Source organism: Misgurnus anguillicaudatus, chromosome 10 (assembly GCF_027580225.2).
Source record: "Misgurnus anguillicaudatus chromosome 10, ASM2758022v2, whole genome shotgun sequence".
NCBI lineage: Eukaryota > Metazoa > Chordata > Actinopteri > Cypriniformes > Cobitidae > Misgurnus > Misgurnus anguillicaudatus.
The window spans coordinates 17679875-17699793 of NC_073346.2; the positions used below are offsets into that span (position 1 = coordinate 17679875).

Sequence of the window (19919 nt, forward strand, 5' to 3'; positions counted from 1 at the left end):
TACAGTATATAAATGCAAATATTTCATAAATATATACATGAATGTGTGTGTATTTATATATACATCATATTTACACACAGTACACACACATATGTTATGTAAACACAAACTTTTATTTTGGATGTGATTAATCGCGATTAATCTTTTGACAGCCCTAAAAAGAATATAACAAAATTTATTAATATTGAACACAAAATAAAATATAGGCGTTTAAGTGTGGATTTGTAAAATTTATTGCATTATTTGCGTGCATTATTTTCAAGGTATTCAACGCCCTCATGGTATACCATTTATATATATATATATATATATATATATATATATATATATATATATATATATATATATATATATATATATATATATATATACCATTAGGGCCGTTGAAAGCTGTAAATGTTACTGTTACTGTAAATTGTTTAAGCATGAAATAAATGTACTATGAATCTGTGAATTCAAGTATAATGTGGGTTTATTATCAGTAATGAACTAATCAAGGTAATCATTCACACACGCGCACACACACAGCGTTGTAAAGATTTCGTAATAGTCAATTCTTTTCCGTCATTTCATGTTTTAATGATAATAATTGTTTTCGTTCACTTGTTCGTGTTCATTTCTAATTATGAACTTACAAGACGACCATACCGTACAAGTGAAAATGTGTTTATTTATTTGTGAAGAAGAGAACAGATCAACAGAGACCGTGTATCACTTTATATGTTTAACATCATGAAACAGATTAATTAATCCTTTTTTTCACACTTATTGGGCATACACACCAAACGTGAGTTCAACAATAGTCAGTCAATGCAAAGACGCCATCAGACGCGTCCTCGCACGGGGCGATGTGAATGATGCCATATGGGCGCCACGTTTGCCCCGAAAACACGCGATATTCGCCTCAAACGAGTCTTCACCCAAGTTGAAATGTTCAACTCAAGCGAAAAATTAGCATGACACAAAGTTAAATCCTGCGAGTAATCTACAGCAGGTAACGCGATGCCCCACGTTTGGTGTGTACTTAGCATTACAGCGAACTTTGTGCTGAACAGGCAAATATGAACAAATCAAATCACAAAATACTGTTGCTTTTTGCTTCAGTTGCACAGCACGGGTGCTCTTTTAAACTGCATTGTGAAGCAACAAACTTGACAAAGTCACGAAATATACCGGATTATCTGAGCATCATGTCCAAGCAAAGGCAGCTCAAATGCGCCACAAAATTTTACGCAGTCTATTACGTAGAGTTTGAAACCGCAAACAGGGAAAACAATAAAAGGCATGACTTACATAGCATCAAGCTAACGTTAGCCAAGTCCATTTGCCTTAAGTGCTGGAAAAGCACACAGTGTAAGCTCCACCTCGATCACTTGCTGCTGCTCATTCTGGTTTAAGCTCCTTAATCCTTTATTTATTCTTCTACTGAACACCTTGTAAAGGGTGATTTTGTGAGGATAAAACCATATTTTATTTTATTGTAAGATATTTCGTTTGCTTTCACTGATCTGTACCAGGGGCGGACTGGCCATCTGGAGCACAAGGACGTTTCCTGGTGGCCTGGCGGTCATTCTGGCCTGCTGTGCAGTCAGCCCAGGCTGACGTGATATGGACCATTTCTCAATCTGAAAGCTGCAGCCTCCGGAGGTTGCATATGCAAGCCTGGTTTATTTAAGTTAACTGAGCATTACATACAACAATTTACAATTAATTTAGAATAATAGCAATAGTAAATAGTTATGCCGCCTACAAATGCGACCTTCGGAGGCTGCTGCCTTCGGATTGAGAAACGGCCATGATATGAATAAATGACGGACCTCTAAAAATCTACGAATCAGGCTATCGCGGTTGGAAAGTGCCACCATATGACTTTACGCCACCTTTATACACACCTGAGACCCAGCAATTCATTTTATCCTCTGAAGTGGACATGCGTTTCAGACCTCTAAATCAAGCACAATTTATTCAGCCTATTTGAATCCTACTGTCTTGTCAAGAGGACATCCTGGACTTTCTAATATTTGTGTGAATATATTTGTACAGAGCACACAAACCTTTTTCAAAATAACAACAATTGCATTTCCCCGTTTTATATCAACCACGGAAGTAAATAATACTTTTTTGCAAATTATATGTTTTCTTGATAATCATCAATTGTTTTTTTCAACATGAGAGTCTAGTCTAGCAGTATTTCAGAAATGTTCAAAAATTCTTCCCATTTACAAAACACAACTTTTAATTGATGTCTTTTGTAGTGGACACCAGGACTTTGTTCTTGTTTGTTTTAATTCTTGTAATAGGCTCTATTCTATTCTATGACAGATGCTAAGAAGTTTTTGAATAAAATAATTTGTACACTTTACACTAAAGGTGTATTTGTTAACATTATTAAATGCATTAACTTGCATGAACTAACAATGAGCAATATAGTTTATCAGCATTTATTAATCTTTGTTAATGTTAGTTAATGTTAATCAAATTATCTAATGTTAACAAAAGGGGATATTTCAGAAGACTTTTTTTAAGATGTCAAATAAATCTTTGGTGTCCCCAGAGTAGTACATATGTGAAGTTTTAGCTCAGAATACCGTATAAATAATTTATGTTAAAATTGCCACTTTGTAGGTGAGCAAAAATGTGCTGTTTTGGGTGTGTCCTTTAAAATGCAAATGAGCTGATGTCTGTGTTAAATGGCAGTGGCGTGGTTTGATAGTGCAGATTAAGGGGTGGTATAATCCCCTTCTAACATCAGACAAATTTCAATTACCTATTTTACATACTTGCAGAGAAGGGTTTACCAAAACTAAGTTACTGGGTTGATATTTTTCACATTTACTTGGTTAATAGAAGCACTAGGGACCAAATTACAGCACTTAAACATGGAAAAAGTCAGATTTTCATGATATATTAGGAAATATGATGCAATCCATTTGCGTCAAATGCGGGACATTCCAAAATGTTTCTAGATGCAGAATGCCTGGACGCAAAGCAGAACATTTGTGAGATGGAACAAGAGCAACATGTTCCTATTTGTCTCCAAGAAGTCAGAATGCTACATGAAATATCTCATTTTAAACTCTTAACCTTTATTTGCACATTGTGGTGAAAATGAAAACAAAAATGAATGTAAAAATAAAATACATTTTTATCAAATGACAAAAACACTGAATCAAGATGGATGTAATTCAGAACACTACTACAGTGGACATCCCATAAACTTAAAAATATAAGTAGCTTTCTTCTCTGGCCAACTAAAAACATATCTAAAAATATGTGTTTTTTTATTCTTTGCAATGTGTTTGTTACCACCCCAACACTTAATTTTTTTTAAAGAAAAAGAAAAAAATATTCTAGAACTTTTTTCCTGGTTCTCTTGAGGATACTGAAAGGCCAATTTGTTCACCTGCACATTTCGAATAATTCAACAAATAATAATCATCGGAAATATTCAACGGTCCATTGTCAATTACAGTGGCCTCGTGTCATTGGCCTAATCACAGCAATAGAGTAATATCGGACTCCTGCTCGAGCGATATTGTATTAATGCATGCAGTATTTTTATATTTAAATACAGGTCATTGTTCAAAGTGCTTACTGTTATTTTGCATCGTGTCCATTTGTAAAGCAATTTGGCACCATATGTTTACTAAAGATTTCTTACGTCTCAGTTGCTGTTGTTATTTATTACATCATCCAACATTGAATTGAGTTTAACATAATGAAATAGAAGAAAGAAACAGAATAGTTTATGCGCACTTCATGACTGGGGCGCTAAATCTTTAGCAAGCTGAGAGCACTGATTGGTTGGGCCTTTTAACTGATATTTCTGAGAGTTTCAGCACACACTGGGATAAAGCCCAAACCCCTGGTGTTTCGGATGATGAAGGATGTTCCAATCTTCTTGTTGAATCTCTGTCTGACCCTGTCGAATACCTCTTGAGAGTGAAAGAGACAGAGGGATCTTGAAAGATGCAGCATCATGTCATCATTAGCAGTGGATGAAGCTGTTCAGTGAGAGTAATTCTGTTTAAATGGAATTTTAAGTAATCAGAGAAATGACCTCAGGGAATGTAGACTTCTGCTTTTTTATCAGACTGTACTTCATCTGAACACAACGATAGTGAACCTATACAACAAGAAGCTTTAAACAGAATGATTCATTCACAAGCTTTAGATATTCACAAATACAAGATTCTTGAAATAAAAACCATACTGTGCTGTATACAGTAGGGTTGTGCGTTACATTACTTAACTAACGTTTGTTATTCTTTCATCTGCAAGGTGCTGTTGTATTTCCTTTTCTGAAAGCCTAATTTTGGGACAGTTGGGTCCATGCGATTCCTTGTTTAACACAGGATCAGTAAGAGACAGTATTCAGTTTCCCTGCAACAGAATTTAAGAAAAAGAAAATGTATTCAAGAAATAAAAAGTAGCGGATTTGAACGGAGCCGCTCTGCAAGGGTACAGTAAAGGATTAGCCCTATTCTTCCCAGAAGGTCGGTGACAGCTTTTGCGCAGAAGTACTTGGTTATTTTCTATTACAGCTCGGACCAAGAAAAAATTCAATCGTCGTCGAGGTCTCTCAGTGTGAAAGAAAAGTCTGTGTGGCACTGAATAGGGCTCTCACTTTCTCCATCTTCCCCCAGGCACTCTTTCACTTTAGTTCTTCTATTAGCTTCTTCTCAGCTTCTCCCTTGCGTCTAGTTGTTTTATCTGACACTAATGCCAGATGCCGTGCCGGTGTACGTATTATTATCCCAAGGCTTGTATTAACTTTCCGTATTATTCCTATAAGGCCCACTCGCACCTCTTGCAAAAGTCCATGAATTGCATGCATGAAAACTTCTGCCATCTTCAATTCATTTGATGGATTTTCTTCTTATTTTCTTAATTTTTATCAGACTTTGCAAGTATGCAGAGAGAGAAAGAAACTTTAAGAGAGAAGACGAGCAAGAGACAAAGAGAATTCTGAGAGCGTAGTCTACTATGCATACCCCAATTTGATTTGATAGGATTTAGTTGTGACTATCAATGTTTACTCATCTGTTGTGCTCTGAGCTATCTCAAACAACAGGACACATATACAAAAAGACAGCAAAGGGTGTGACTATAAATTCCGCAAAATTACACTTTATTTAACATGAAATCACTTCAAAATCACATTCAGTGGCTTTGACAGTTTATGTTCAGCTGACATCTGAGGGCTGCCACTGGGAATTAGAGTGATGAATTATATGTACTGTAAGTGCAACCTGACAGCTAAAAGATGGGTCCCCCTGCTGTCTTCCAAAAATAATTGTCATGACCTGCTCTATAAAAGCCCTGATTAAAAACTAATAATGGAACAGTTATGAACGAAAATATCTATTGCATACCCAAGGGATGCAGTGAGGGAGAGTTTTACAGTGACTCTTATGTGCCATTCGACTAAAGATCTGGAAAAATACGACAAGATTGTTTGATGCATTTACAGATTATACCAATGTTAATAGATTTCTTCAGAGAAACTGAGCAGTACCATAAGCTTTACAAGACTGAACAGTGTTTCATCAATAGCGCTGCGTCACGCTCAGTAAAAGGAGTGACCTTCTAAAAAACACTGACCATCAATCATTCGAGCGTCAGTATTTATCACGCGTTATTGAGCTATTGGTTAATATAATCAATTTACAAGTGACCATTCACGTATAAAAAGGAGAGAGAGTGCAGATGAAGTCAACTTTAGTGTTAAAAAAAATAAAAATACAAAAAAATTTCTTTCAAAACAAGCGTCGATATTGATAAAGGCTACTGCGCAGCTACTTCACGGATAAATTCTTTTGCGTAACCGTTATTTGCCTATAAACGTGCGCTGGCGCAAACGTTCAGTGTCCGCGCTTTATGAATTCACGCGCGCCTATTAGACTAGCGTTCGCATGTCGGACGCACACCTCTGCGTTTCGCACAGCGATACGGCACAATTGATTCGCAGTACGGGATGATAGGAGGATGCGAGACGCGGAGGGGGCTGCGGGGGACATGCAACAGAGGGCCGAGAGGCTCTAGTAAATATTTATATTGCATGATTATATGCGAGTGATGAGGTGTATTCTTATGTGTGGGGAGGAGGCAGAGAGAGAAGAAGAGAGAGAGACGGAGAGAGAGGGAGGCAGAGACCTCAAGCCACCCAGTTATTAATATTATTCCACACCGCTAAGTTTAGCATTCAACACGTGTCGCTAGTGATGGAGAGTGAGGGAGAGAGAGGCGCGCGCGAGAGAGGGAGGTTGACGGTTGACGGTTGCTAGGTGACGAGGCGCATATACTGAATTTTAACAAAAGAGCGGAGAAAGAGGGAGAGAGAGAGAGAGCGCGCGCGTGTGTGTGTGTGAGAGAGAGAGAGAGAGAGATGAGAGAGAGGAGGAAGAGGGAGCTAGGTAGAGAGGGAGAGCTCGCGAAAATTGAATACATGTAGAATATATATATTTCTAGGTGTATTGTCCGCGGAGAAACCGCAAAAAGGATACCTCAAGGGGAATGATGTGAAGAGAATGGAGGGCCGAAAGGAGAGAGGGGGGACAGGCGCGTGAAAAACACAGTAAGTAACAGTTTCATAAATACTGCTGTGCCTCTGCAAGGAATGTATTGAGGGATAATGCGTGGAGCGAGGACACGCCACTCACAGGGCACCGGCGGTTCCGGGTGAGGGTACTTTGATGCGCTCTATGTGGAAAAGATGGATGGCACGCGATTGAGAGATGGACACGGTCGGCGCGCGCGGGGTTTGACCCCTCTGTCATTGCTGCACGCGCGCACATATGCCAGCGCTTATATGCCCACTTGTTCCTCAATGAAACGTGCACTCACGCGGCACATACTTCGACTTTTCTTACACTCTCACTGCACAGATACGCGGAGAGATTACAGCGACGCACAGTAGCGCACGCGCGCGCTGTCGCACGAGCCTGGAAACGACACGGAGACACGCGCAGTCTGCGGGCACAATTAGTGATTTTCATCGAAACAACAACCGTGGAGCAACAGAAAATTAACATGTGCTTAAAATGCTCCGTTCACGGTACAGCTAACAATCATGTCGCTGTGGCGCGCTGTCAGACTGTTTTTCCAGTTGTGTATCTTAACTGCGGATTTATCCATTTTACTGAGCACTGTTGTCAGTGTCTCGCAGTGTGCGTTGTAAGAGAGAAATACTCTTGGCATTTTGGCACCATGCAAGCTCATTTCAATCTGAGAGTTTTTTTATTTCTTGAACGCGTAGATGGCGATTTTAACATTCTGGATACGCACTGTCTATTACCGTCATTTTTCAGAGTCTGGTAATTTGCTTTTTAGTAGTTAAGTAAGTAATCAGTAAGATTTATGAACAGTGGTCATTATGTTAATTTCATGTGAGCCCATGATAGGCCCAACGTTTTCCTCCTGCGATATGAATCAAACCGTTGGCGTTTAAAAAAAGTAAAATCATTTATATGCGCCTGCTGCTTCATATTCCATAATAAGTTTTATTCCCTCCTCGTGACTAACTTATTAAAGCTCTAATGATGAAACCTCCAATACTGCAGAGGGAATATAATCATAATGTCCATGGCCTGAAATCAGTGCTAATCTGTATCACACACTAAAAACGATTTAGTTCCATTTATTTATTTATTTTAGTGCACTAACAACACGTTGTGAAATTTTACCTCACAATCATTTGTTACGCTTTACACTGTGCTCATTTGCCATTCTAAAACTATTTCCACAGGTTGTGTGATGTAGCTGAATCTGTTTTGTAGATAGAAAAGAAAGATAGGGGAGACAAACGTGTGAGACAAATTGAACTGCCACTTGAAGCATCAAGATCTGCACATGCACACACTGCAGTACTGTAATGCGCACAGTGATTTTAATGTGTTGCCTTCAGTGTCAATACAGCTTCACTCCAGCGATCTGTACAGCTGCTTTCCAGGCTTTTGCTGTAGAGGATGAGGAGTGTAAGAGTATAAAATGATAGAAGGTGGGAGACAATAATGTACATGGAAGAGGATTGAGCAGATACGTATAGAGGTGTATGGATAAGGAAGAGGACACAAAGAAGGATATCTATAGAAATTGAAAGGGAAGAAAGTGGAATGAGAGAGGTAGAAAAAATGGGAAGAGAGGAAGAGAAGGCAAAACTAAATATGTGAGAGATGTGAACATGGTTGGAGGGCGCAGGCTGAGAGATGAGAGCAGCTTGAATCAGCGTTTGCATTTCCCTTTTGCTCTTTCTCGTCTGTTTTCAGTGCATTGATTCTTTATCTTTACCTTTGCTCTTTATCCTCTCTATCTTTTCATCCCTGGGGATTTCATGCTCTTGACAATTCCTGCTTTTTAACATCTCTTTTCTCCCCTCTCTTCCTCTGCTGAATCTCACCTCTATTATTCTTGAAGCATCTCATCGGCATCTGTTTCCTTAATTCTCCTTTTTTCTTAACAATGCTGTGTTGATAAGTCCAGGATACCCCAAACTGCATCCAGCTCCCCATCCAGTATCCCCTGTTCACTTAAACGTGACTAATTAAGGTAAAGCTCGTTAACACAGAACATCAATTAGTCTTTAACAAGATCATAGGCTGGTGTGTGAGGGAGATTACGTTGCTCCCCTTTCCTCTGGTTCCCCAGCGGTTAGGCTGGCCTGCTATTGATAAAGGCCACACTAATTTACATTAGACCAGAGACCTACCTTGGGTGCTCTGGGTCAGTGAAAGAAACAGTTAGACCGACAGTACTGTATGTACACAAGCACACACTGTTTTGGTCACAGAAACACGCATACCTGGATGCTATTTTTGCTTTTTGCTGTTACACAGGCTAGAATGAGCAAGACCAGTTGTAAAAGAGCAATACAAGGATTTTCTGATATGGAGACGTGAGTGTTAATAGCTGGATGTGTTAGGACGTGAGGAGGGCATTTTACTTTTGAGTTTTGACCCCAAGGCCGAACCCTCCCTTTTACCCATCTCCACGGTTACCGTAACCACGGATATCTCGGTCCAACTACAACTGCAGTCCCTTACAGTAACCACGGAAATCCCTGCCAGAATTCCCTCACTTCTGTGCACAATTCACCTGACAGCTGAATCTAAATTTGAATTAAGTGACATCCTGGGAGCTCACAACAACCATCAATTCAGTCGTCTCCAATATCCAATCAAAGACAAGTCAGTAAACCATTATTGACAGATGTATAATAACAATAGGCCTACCTGGATATCAAGCCAGTGAGACTGCACTTTGCTTTTCTCTTGGGAGATCTGTAGTGATAAGACGGGTATTGTGATTTGGTTCCTGTGATGTGGAGAGGTGCTGTAGTTTTATTGCATAGATGTGTACAGCAGCTGTTGGGTGAAACAAGATGGGATTCAGGGACAGTGAAATGACACGGATAATAGTGAACCAGGCTGAGGAGATATTTTCGGCTTTTTGTGTTGAAGGTGCTCGATTGATCGCATTGACAGATTTCTGTCCAATAAGGCATATGACATTATGTTAATGGGGGATGGAGTAATGGAAAGATAACATGCTTTTAAAGGTTCAAAACAAGAACGCAGGGTTCCTTTGAAATCCTTGAAAGTTTGTGAATCTGGGGGGAAAAATTCAAGGCCCTGGGCAGTTTTTGAAAATATACATACATAGATACAAGTCATTGAAAGTGCTTCAATCTACATTATGCAAGAAGTTTTCTGGGAAAAATCAATATTATTTCCTGTGTAGTGTAGGATAATATCATAAAATTCTAGACTTTTAAGCACACGTGCTAAACTGTGTGCTTTAAATGCTTATATCTTCTGTATGCGAATGTTGATTCATACCAAAATGCTTTTAGTTGTGTTTGAAAAATGAAAACGTCTCGGGTTACGTATGTAACTGTTGTTCCCTAAGAAGGGAACGAGGCGCTGCGTCTCACTTGCCATACTTCATGCATCCCTGTAACACCGTCTTTGGCAATATTTCTCATAGCGATATACTTCCTGGCTCCCGCATCACCCTATCTTTGTTGTTAAGGCTCACCATTGGTTGAATTTGATATACACATCAGGGCTCCAGACTGCCACCAAATGGTGGCATTTTGCAACCATAATTTGAAAGTGTGCCACTGAATTTTACATCGTCGCACATGTGCGACCAGTAAATTTGACCTTTTTTGTGATGTGACACTGAATTTAAAAACAGCACATTGTAATTTCTGGATCTATCATTAAAGTATTTATTAGTAATACAGTGGAAATTATTAGAAATGTGAATATTTGGTTAGCATGTTGATTTACAGTGTGTGCCCCAAAATTTTCTGGTTGCGCCCCTAAAATTTTCAGTTGGGGGCCACTGTGCTCCTAGTGAAAAAAGGTAGTGTGGAGCCCTGCACATTCAGACACACTTACCCTTGGAGGCATCCCCAAAGTGTCACAGCAGTGACGCAGCGCGAGTTCCCTCGAAAGGGAACTGTAACAATGTATCTTTAAAGGTAACACAATGCAGAGTCCTGCAACGGGTCGGGTACCCACGGGTACCCGCATAAAAGTGTCTCAAACGGGTGGATTGTGACATTCCTAAAATTCACGGGCGGGGCCACGGGCGGATGATTAACTCAGGCGGGTAGTAGTGCAAATGAAAATATGTGCAAAATTTGTATGTCTAAGGATGTGCACACCAAACTTTTAAACACGTCTGTTTTTTCAGCCAAACGCTTTTTAGCTGTGATACTTGAGCTGTGAGCTGGTTGGTTGTTGTGATACTTGTCCCGCCCCTTCTCCACTGTGATTGGATGGCCATGTGAGAACTGACATTGACAAGTGGAGCATTTCACCCAAACTTGAATCTCTTTCAACTCTCTACGCTCAGCGCCGAGCGCGGAAAAACCGCTGACCGCCGGCTTATTTGAAAAAACGGCCGTGGGGGTAAAAGCTTTGGTGTGCACGCCCTAATTACCATTACACGCGGAACATATGACATTTGACCCATCACGTCACCACCACTACAACAGTGCGCAATCTTTGTTGATTCTTCTCGTAGCCTAGTTGGAGCGAGCGTTGCAGGACTCTGGCATAAAGTTTTGCTGTTGAAAGACGTTCAGCTTCCGGCTACTCTTAGAAAGCATTTCGAGACGAGACTTAGGCTGTGTTTATATTAATGCGTTTATCCTTTAAAACGCGTTACTTTTGCTACGTTTACGCCTTTCATCTACACTACATCACCGTTTTCGACCCTCATAAACGGATTCGTTTTAGTTTGAAAACTCAGACGTTGCGCTGAGTGTAAATGAACGTAGACGGAGTCTTATGTAAACGAACAACTGATGTTAACGTAACAGCGCATCATTTTCAAAGTAAAAATTATTCTATTCAGGTAAATGGAGGTTTGCAACGGAGATTTTGCCAAAAATAGTAAACATCTACCAACCAGCTATTATAAACGCTATATCGGATTGTTTTAACATGTATAGATAATGTATTTTTTATATTAATGTTTGAGTATTGTTGGGTTTGAGTATTGTTGTAATGTGTTTATGTTTTGTTTAAATTTAGTTAGCTTACGAAAGATAGACTGTAATTTTATACGCCATATAGGCGTTGCAAAGGCCAATATGAAGGGAGAATTGTAATGGGTCAGACATTATTTTCCAGTTTAATGTAAGTTTTGTTTGCTACTTTAAAATGAATTTCGTTTCAGATAATTTATCTCTTAATTTTAAGTGATGTTTTGTTGATAAGTTTTGTGAATATAAATTAATAAAAACAATAAACTCAACATCATTAATATTTAATGCCCGTTTAGCCGTTTGCGCTTTTAGCTATTTCTGTTTTGCTAGCGGAGGACGTGCACGGACCTCGCACACTTTTGAAAATGAATGCAATAAGCATTTCTGTAGGCTAAAGCTATAATTCATCTCTTACTATGTTTGATTGAAGTTTGCATTTGCTGAAATTTATTTTTGCTTCAAGTTCGTTTAGCACTGTTCACTTGAATGCTTTCTTTTTAAATCATAAAGACCTTTCTGTTTAGTTAAAAAATCAAAATTAACCTATTAATCATATTAATATGTTGTAGGGGGAGCTAGAACAGTATAAGACTTTCCCAAACACATTTTTATAGGTTCAAAAATAGTGTCTGTTGTAGTTGCCAGCAACGGACCCAGGTATGAATTTTTGTCAATATCGCACAGGCTGCATAAATGCGTTATTTAAATAAGTTTTAATAAGTTATTTTACACTTTTATGCACATGCCCAGTTACGTGATTGGTCATGTTTCATGCGTTTATGGTTGTGTATAGTGTGGATGAAGATTCTTTTTAAAATGCCAATATAAACGAGGATCGTTTTCATTTTAAAATGCCGTTTTAAAACGCAAATGCTCTAATATAAACAGGGCCTTAGGAGCACAGCAGGGGTTTTGTAGGTAGGTTGTTCTTTTTCTTGTTTTTTTATTAATATGTCTATTTGTGTATAGTTATCAGGTTCCATTTGTGCCGATAGGCTATTTAAATGGCACAAAACAGAGCGCACTTTAGCCTGTTTCATTAGCCTATTCATGACACTGTTTTGATGTTGAGAGAGGTACGAGATAAAAAATAAAGCACTTTAATTGAAATGATTTTAGCGTGTGTGATTTATGCGGGTACGGGTCGGGTAACGGGCAAATATTAACGGGTCCGGGCGGGTGCGGATTATATTTTGATATTATCACGGGTGACGGGTCGGATCTGGTGCTAAACTTTTGCCACATTTAGTCTTTGAATTTGAGGATATTGGACCTGGAAAGTCCTTGAAAGGTCCTTGAATTTGAAGTTAACTAAGGTGTGGGAACCCAGAAGAACGGGAAAACTTTTTTTTTTTTTGATTTCACAGAAATTATTAATTGTATTGTCAGAGTGCATGCTAACATCTCTGCTGCATAGAGATTTTGCATATAATATCATATTTGTATATGTGTTTGTTCTTGTAAATGCTGGATTACTTTACATAATTGTACAAAGTTTTATACAATACTCATCACACAGTTTGTAAACAGCTACAGAATAAAATCTGGGCATCACACACACTAAACCACTGAGGTTCACACACTAACCGACTGTCAGTCATTTAAAAACCGGAAACAAGAATTATTCGGTTGGTAGGAGGCATGTGAATAAATAAACTTAAATGTACAGAGGCTGGCTATTGTGGTTGTTGGTGCGACTTTGTGTTCCAAGTCAGTATGGTTTCTATAGAGTGCAGAGGGAGCTTTTAGAGCTTTGCGACCCCATGCCTTCGATTTTCGTAAGCTGGAGTGCACAGTGAAGCAGACACACTCAAAGACCAGTTTGAATTCCAAATATTGTATGTGCGTTATCCTCCCACTAGATGGAATCATATTGAGGGTAGTAAATCTGAGTATGTGCTCATCATACTCTATGATGACAGGGCACAGCATGTACAACTGATGAGCTAATAAGACATCCAATGTGCAATGCTATATATCAATGTAAATGATTACAAATGACATCCAATCATTCTTGAGCCAGTAGGGCATATTGTGTAATTCATGTGATTGTTTTGGTCTCTGAAGTGTGGTTACATGTTTACGGCTGATTTTAAAGCTGGTTAAAGTAGTATATAACTGTATCCTTACCTTAACCCCTTATCCACAACATAAGTTCATAATAATGATTTATAAGAAAAATGTTAGCTGTTTCTCAACAAGCGTGAATGTTTGTTATGTAAATTGCAGTTTTATGTTTTAAACAGAGTAGGGCTATTATTTGATCAATTATTTGGTTAAATTAATCAGGGTAGAAGTGCAAAAGTCACACATAGAATTTTTTTAAAGAGCACCCATTATCTGATTCACGATTTAAATTTTTCTTTGGTTTGTATTTGTGTATTAGTGCAGGGCAGAGTAGCGCTTGTTGTTTGTCAGTTCCAAGATCACAAATTCAGACTTGGTTTTAATGTTTTAGGATCCTTACCTTACCAATCTATTACGTTCTGCTCAAGCCGCGCTGGCAAAGTTGATCGATCAGCTTGGCCATCTGCATTTTCTGCATCTGATTTGGCTCGTATTGATAAGGTACTAAAGACGATATTAACTCCTGTCAGCATTGCATTGTGAGCTAATCTTTCAAACATAGTAACGAGCATCAAATTTCAGGGCAATCACAACGTACTGGTTAGCTGGTCAATTGGAGGCACTGCGCTTTTCAGTACGATGAGCTTTGTACAAAATCAATGTGTTTCAGGGAGGCAGGGCATAGGGGGGCAAATGTAATCTATGGTATGTGAAAAAGAATGTATTTTTTAACCATATACCACATTGTATTACATTAAATAGACAAAAAATTTTATTTTTTTAGCAAAAAAATATTATTTTTTTTAATAGGTGCTCTTTAGTATAATCTTTAGTTTTGACTTAAGCCTTAACCTCCTAAAACCTGGTGTGTCCACATGCAGACATGGTTTTAATGTTTTAGTTAAACCCATCTTACCAATATTTTGTTGTTTGCACGATAATACTTAGTGTAACTGGAACCTGTTGTACACAAACGTGGACAATTACACTGCTTCATGTTCAAATAAAAATATTTGATTATTTTATTTATTGGTTCTTCCTAACCCCCAAATAGCTGGAAGAAATCTGAAAAAAAAGACAAAGCAAAACCAAAGCTCGGGTCTTAGGAGGTTAAAAAAATGCCCTGTGTTTTTAAATAGTAAAACGTCTTTAAATGTCATGATATAATTAAAACATATATAAAGTATTGAGTTGAGGAAATTTTCCCACAGAATAATAAACTTATTTTGATCTTTAACTTTAGACCTTGATAATATTATTCATTATTAAAAAAAGTAATGTGCTGTAAACCACAGCTTGCAATCACCTTGCTTTTAGCTGCCCAGGTCGTGCTTTTTGAAGCAGACGCTCGTCCAAAACGTGTGTGGTGTCACAGACCAACTAATCGATAATAACATACATACAGTATATACAATGACACCTATTTTCATAATTGACTATTTGTGATTTTATCAATTTGTTTTTGCAGCCCTAAAGCAAAGATGGTGATGAAGTTATGAATTGCAGCTTTAAGAAATCAATTACTTTCAGACTGAATATAGGCATGGAATACAAATAACCTTGTGTGTAGAGTAAGTTGTATTGCAGGTTGTTTATTCAAAGCAATTTTATGTACACAGAACTTCACCCACTGTCCAGTATTTTTTTGTGTGCGTGTTTGAGGGAGGGAGAAATGGGGAAAAAAGTATGTGTAATCAAGCGTGTGATGCGCAGGTGTGCATGTTGATGCATCAGTAATCTGTATATGGGCTCTGTTGTTACAGCCAAGTGTGTACATGTGCATGACTGGGTGTTTTTAACAAGTGTTTGCTCTTATGCATTTTAAATAATATGAATTATTTATGTCTAGTGATCTTGTAGCTCAATTGGCAGAACACTGCATTGGCAGCGCAAAGAGATCGTGTGTCCGGTCCCCAGGGAACCCACAGTGATAAAACATATACTCCGTGTTGCACTGTCACTTTGAATGAAAGCATCTACCAAATGTGTAAATGCAATGTAAATGTATAAGTGTTAAATATGGAGCATTGCTTTCCTGTTTTGAGACATATTTACCTACTCGGTTAATCATATGTGCAGACCCTGTTAAGAATGCTGACTGCTTTTATTTAAAAAACATCTATAGATGTGTTGTCTCGCTTATTGAGAAGATGAACGCGTTCATGTGTTATTTCAGCTGTAATTTGCTGGTTAACTCGCAGCATGGTGTACTGAGCTTGAGAGAAACTGTCTCATTGGGCAACAACTGTCATCTGTTTTAAAGAAATGGGAGAATGCAAGGCTGAATTCATGAAATGATGCATTAAAGGTGCAGTGTGTACATTTTTGCAACATCTAGTGGTAAGGTTGGGCATTGCAACCAACGGCTCAGTCCACTGCTCACCCCTCGCTTTTAAAACGCATACAGAAGCTACGGCAGCCGCCACCGGACAAACATGTCATCGTCGGAGACAACTTAGTAAAAAAGTTTGTCCGTTAAGGGCTTTCTGTTGAAACATGGCGGCACAAAATGGCGACTTCCATGTAAGGGGACCCTACAGTATGTGTATGTAGGTAAAAACATCTCGGTTCATTATGAAAGGTCTTTATACACCCCTGATCATATAGTTTTGTATAATATTTTGCATTTATGTCAAGAGATTAGTGCTGGGCGATTTGGCCTAAAAATAAAATCTCCGATTTTATTTTTTTTAATTCGACTTCCGATTTTTTCCGATTTCCCCCCCCCACTTATTAAGAAAAGCAATAAGTACAAACGGCAGACAACTTGAAGCAAATTTTGCTTTAATTTATTCAAAAGCAAGACAAATGTAACCCCAATTTATGAGATGAATAATAAATAAATAAACACCCTCTTGGAATCAAAGTCCCAGCTGTGTTTTACGTGTGCTATGATGTTGTTGATGTTGCTATAATAATGCTACGGAAGCCCCAGGCAGCCAAAAATGCGCCATTACAAAAAAATCGAATTACTTATTTTTTAAATCACCCACAACAAAAAATTCGAATTAATTCATTAAATCGATTTTTCGCCCAGGCCTACAAGAGATCTTTCTAAAAAATACACACTGCACCTTTAATGTAAACTTGGTAAACATTTTTACTTCATTACCTTTGTGACGTATTCCTCAACAACTTTCAATATAAAGTACAGGTATCCTCCATTGCTTTATCAAATACCTTTATCTTTGTTTCTCTCTTTCATCACCTCTTTCTTCCTGCTGCACTTTATAATTAAGGGCAATTGCACAAAAGCTACCTAGAGAGATTACCTTGACTCTAATATACATACTAATAGCATAGTACTTTACATGTTTAATAAGCTCATCTGAAAAGCTTAACACACAATCTTCAAAAACCTGTAAAGTGATGGGTGTGACACAGCGGAGTATTTTGTGCAATGAGGATTAAGAGGGAATTTAATTCATGGAAAAATATCCCCTCAGATGCTGCTCCCTTTAGGCATCCCCCCTTTTGACAAAGTTGTCATGACATTTATTTTATTCCTCCTCATGTCTCCTCCTTGTGTTTTCATTAACGTAGATTCGTGACACGTTGTGACATACAGATGAACAGACATTACCACACAATTGACACAATAAAGCAGCACAGCGGGTTGCATGCGTCTCCCGTATAACAACCCAAACTGTTTGTTTCACAGCGGTCGTGTCAAAGATTGGAGGTCCACGACAGGCTTTTTGTCATGTTAACAACAATTCCATTGACCTTCAATAATGACCACGTCAGACAAAAGTCACAGTGTTTCTTCGGCGGAGGGCAGACCAGGCCAAAAATTCAAGCATTTCCCATTACATTTACATTTATTTTCTTGGCAGACGCTCTTGTAGCAAAGAGTAGGATTTGAAAGAGACCACGTGCATTGTGTTGTGGCTAACCGCATTGGGTTTGCGTGTCGTCTCTCCATGCGAGGAGTGCCGGGCTGCACATGAGTTTAAATGTCATGAAGCATATGCTATTGGAGAACACGAGCTCCCTATCACAGATTTTATGGTCTGTGTGTGGTGTGTGTGTGTGTGTTCGCCCAGTGCATCTGTGCCTGAAATTACACGTTAGTGGGAAAAGCCAAGTGTCCACTTGCAAGACTGTGCGTGTGTGTGTGTGTGTATGAGGCGGGCACAGGAGGAAGTTGACAGCTGTGAGAGTGTATCAGTGTCCATGAAGATTGTGTTGATGTGCACAGTGTGTATCCGGCTTCTTTTCTGGCACCCGGTGTGTGTTGACAGGCCAGATGTGGTGTGAATGCATGTATGGGTGTGTGACTAAATGAGAGAGTGTCATTTGTCTGTGTGCCCTTGTTTTAAGTATGCAAGTCATTCCTGCGCAGATGTTATATGTAAATGAATCTTGTGCAATTGTAAGCGTCTGTGTGTTTGTGGATCAACCACATGTATGCATGCGTGTTGTAGAGCATTGTTATGCAGCATTGTGCATCTTGACAGTGAATCTGCGAGGTGTGCTGCTGTAATAGCGCTAGGTTTCGGCTCTACCTCTTCTCCTCCTCATCTCCTCTCATCAGCACCTCCCACTCATCCTGTGCCACTCCACTGGCTCCTAATCCATTCAAACCCCATCACACAGAACGTATAGGGGCACTTGATTTACTTTGATTCATGTAGAACTGTAACCGCTTTTCATTTCATGATGCTCATCAGATGCTTCATTAAGTGTTTCGAAAGGGTTCATTCTCAATTTGTTGAAAACGTAAAACAATTCGCTTGTTTGACAGTTTCGCCTTCCTGTGAAGGAAACCAGCAAACGTGGAGATCTTTCATTCAGGAAAGAAAGAAACGTAGATTCTGCATCTGTTGCGTTTTATTATTGGATCTGAATGTGTGTGGTTTTGCCGGGTAATGGTCTCTTTGCTCCGTAGCTCTGGGAGAACAGGCCACTCTCCCTGATGGATTGCATCTCCTGGCTTGCTTATTTCCCCGGCTCTCGAGAAGTTGGGTATCTCTCTCCAGGGCAATTTCCACTTTTAAGCTCAATCATATTCAAATGGTAGAGTGGCACAACACCAAGCAACAGTTTTTTTTTGTTATTAAACCTTTTACCAACTTGATAAGGTTTTTCAGGTTTTCCTAAATGAAACTCTTGGCAACCAATGAATAGCTAATGCCCATGGTGGGCAGTCAATTATCTGCGGATAGAAGCAGGAGGAGGCCACTCCTGGTCATCTATAATTAAATTTTCGTTAAGAGTCCGATTGAGCGGTCCGTATCTTTAGAGGAGCCTCGATTCAACAGCCAAAGCCTGGCTTGCACGCGTCATTTGCTGTCGTTGTTCAGTGCTCAGAATCTTTCAAAGCTGGAATGAATAACCATCTGTGGTTTAATCCACCTGTACAAGAAAGGGGAAATGTGGACACGGGTTATAGAAATCTATATACAGCCTCAAGGTGCTTTGGTTCTTTGTGTTTTCACCAGAAGCTTGGATCTTCTGAGGATCTGTGGTGTTATCAAGAGTAAAGGCAGCAGGTCTTAGGGCAGATGCAGTCCAGCTCATAGATTTTAGCTGCTTTATGATCTAAGTTGACTCAAGGCGTTTTCCCCAGTGTGTCCTTAGAACAGCTCTAATCCTTAAAACACTCCATTGTACTTGACAGAAAGAAAGAATGCAAGATCTCAGTGGGGCCTGGAAGCTTAAATGGATGCGCCTGTTGAGCCAACCCCAGGCAGGGCATCATGTAGAGACCGCCATGGTGCTGAACTCTACTCGAGGGTCCTCGGAGCCAGCTGCTGGCTAGTAACAGCGTCCAGGAGCCTATTTATCAATGCAAAGCTTCTGAATAGCTGCCAGATATTTAAGACAAGGGAAGCGTGTTGGATACAGTAGCTGGTGACTATTAATGGATACATGGCAGGGTGTTATTTGAAATGTTGTTTGAGAGTTCTTTGATTTTAGTTTGTTCTTAAAAGCCAGATTAATCAGTTTGTAAATGCTTTTCATTTTCATATTGCTTATGAAATTGTTCTTTCCATGCGGACAGGAAACTTGTTTTCTCAGCATGGCTAAATTGGGCAAATTAATGTCTTAGGTTAAGCCTGTTATGTTAATTGAGGCAATGGGGGTTGTTTTAGTGAATGCTAGTTATTAGGGTGCTGTTTCATGAATGGATGTTTTTTTTAGGTGTTTCTTTGTTTTGTGAATAGGGATAAAGGAGCCTTGAAAAAAATCGACTCGGCATAACCAAGGAAATTTGCACGTGCCAGGAAGAGGCACGATCGGGTACGATCAACCACCGTTCTGCAGAAGAACATCGTGTTCTTCAACCTCTTAAGCAGTTCGGGGCCTCCTAACTGAAAGCAGATGGAGAGTGGGAAAATGTGAGCGA

General features: G+C 39.1%; 1 protein-coding gene across 2 annotated transcripts in view; it reads left to right on the forward strand.

The window, feature by feature from the left end:
* Positions 1–19919, forward strand: part of grin2db (glutamate receptor, ionotropic, N-methyl D-aspartate 2D, b) — a 115104-nt gene that overhangs the window by 24537 nt on the left and 70648 nt on the right. The window contains exon 1 of one of the 2 annotated variants that reach the window (XM_055209772.2): positions 5753–6577. The exons of the other annotated variant lie outside the window; for it this stretch is intronic. The gene's annotated coding sequence lies outside the window, so the exon portion shown is untranslated. Of the gene's footprint in view, positions 1–5752; positions 6578–19919 lie in introns of those variants that run through there. 2 annotated transcript variants of the gene reach the window in all.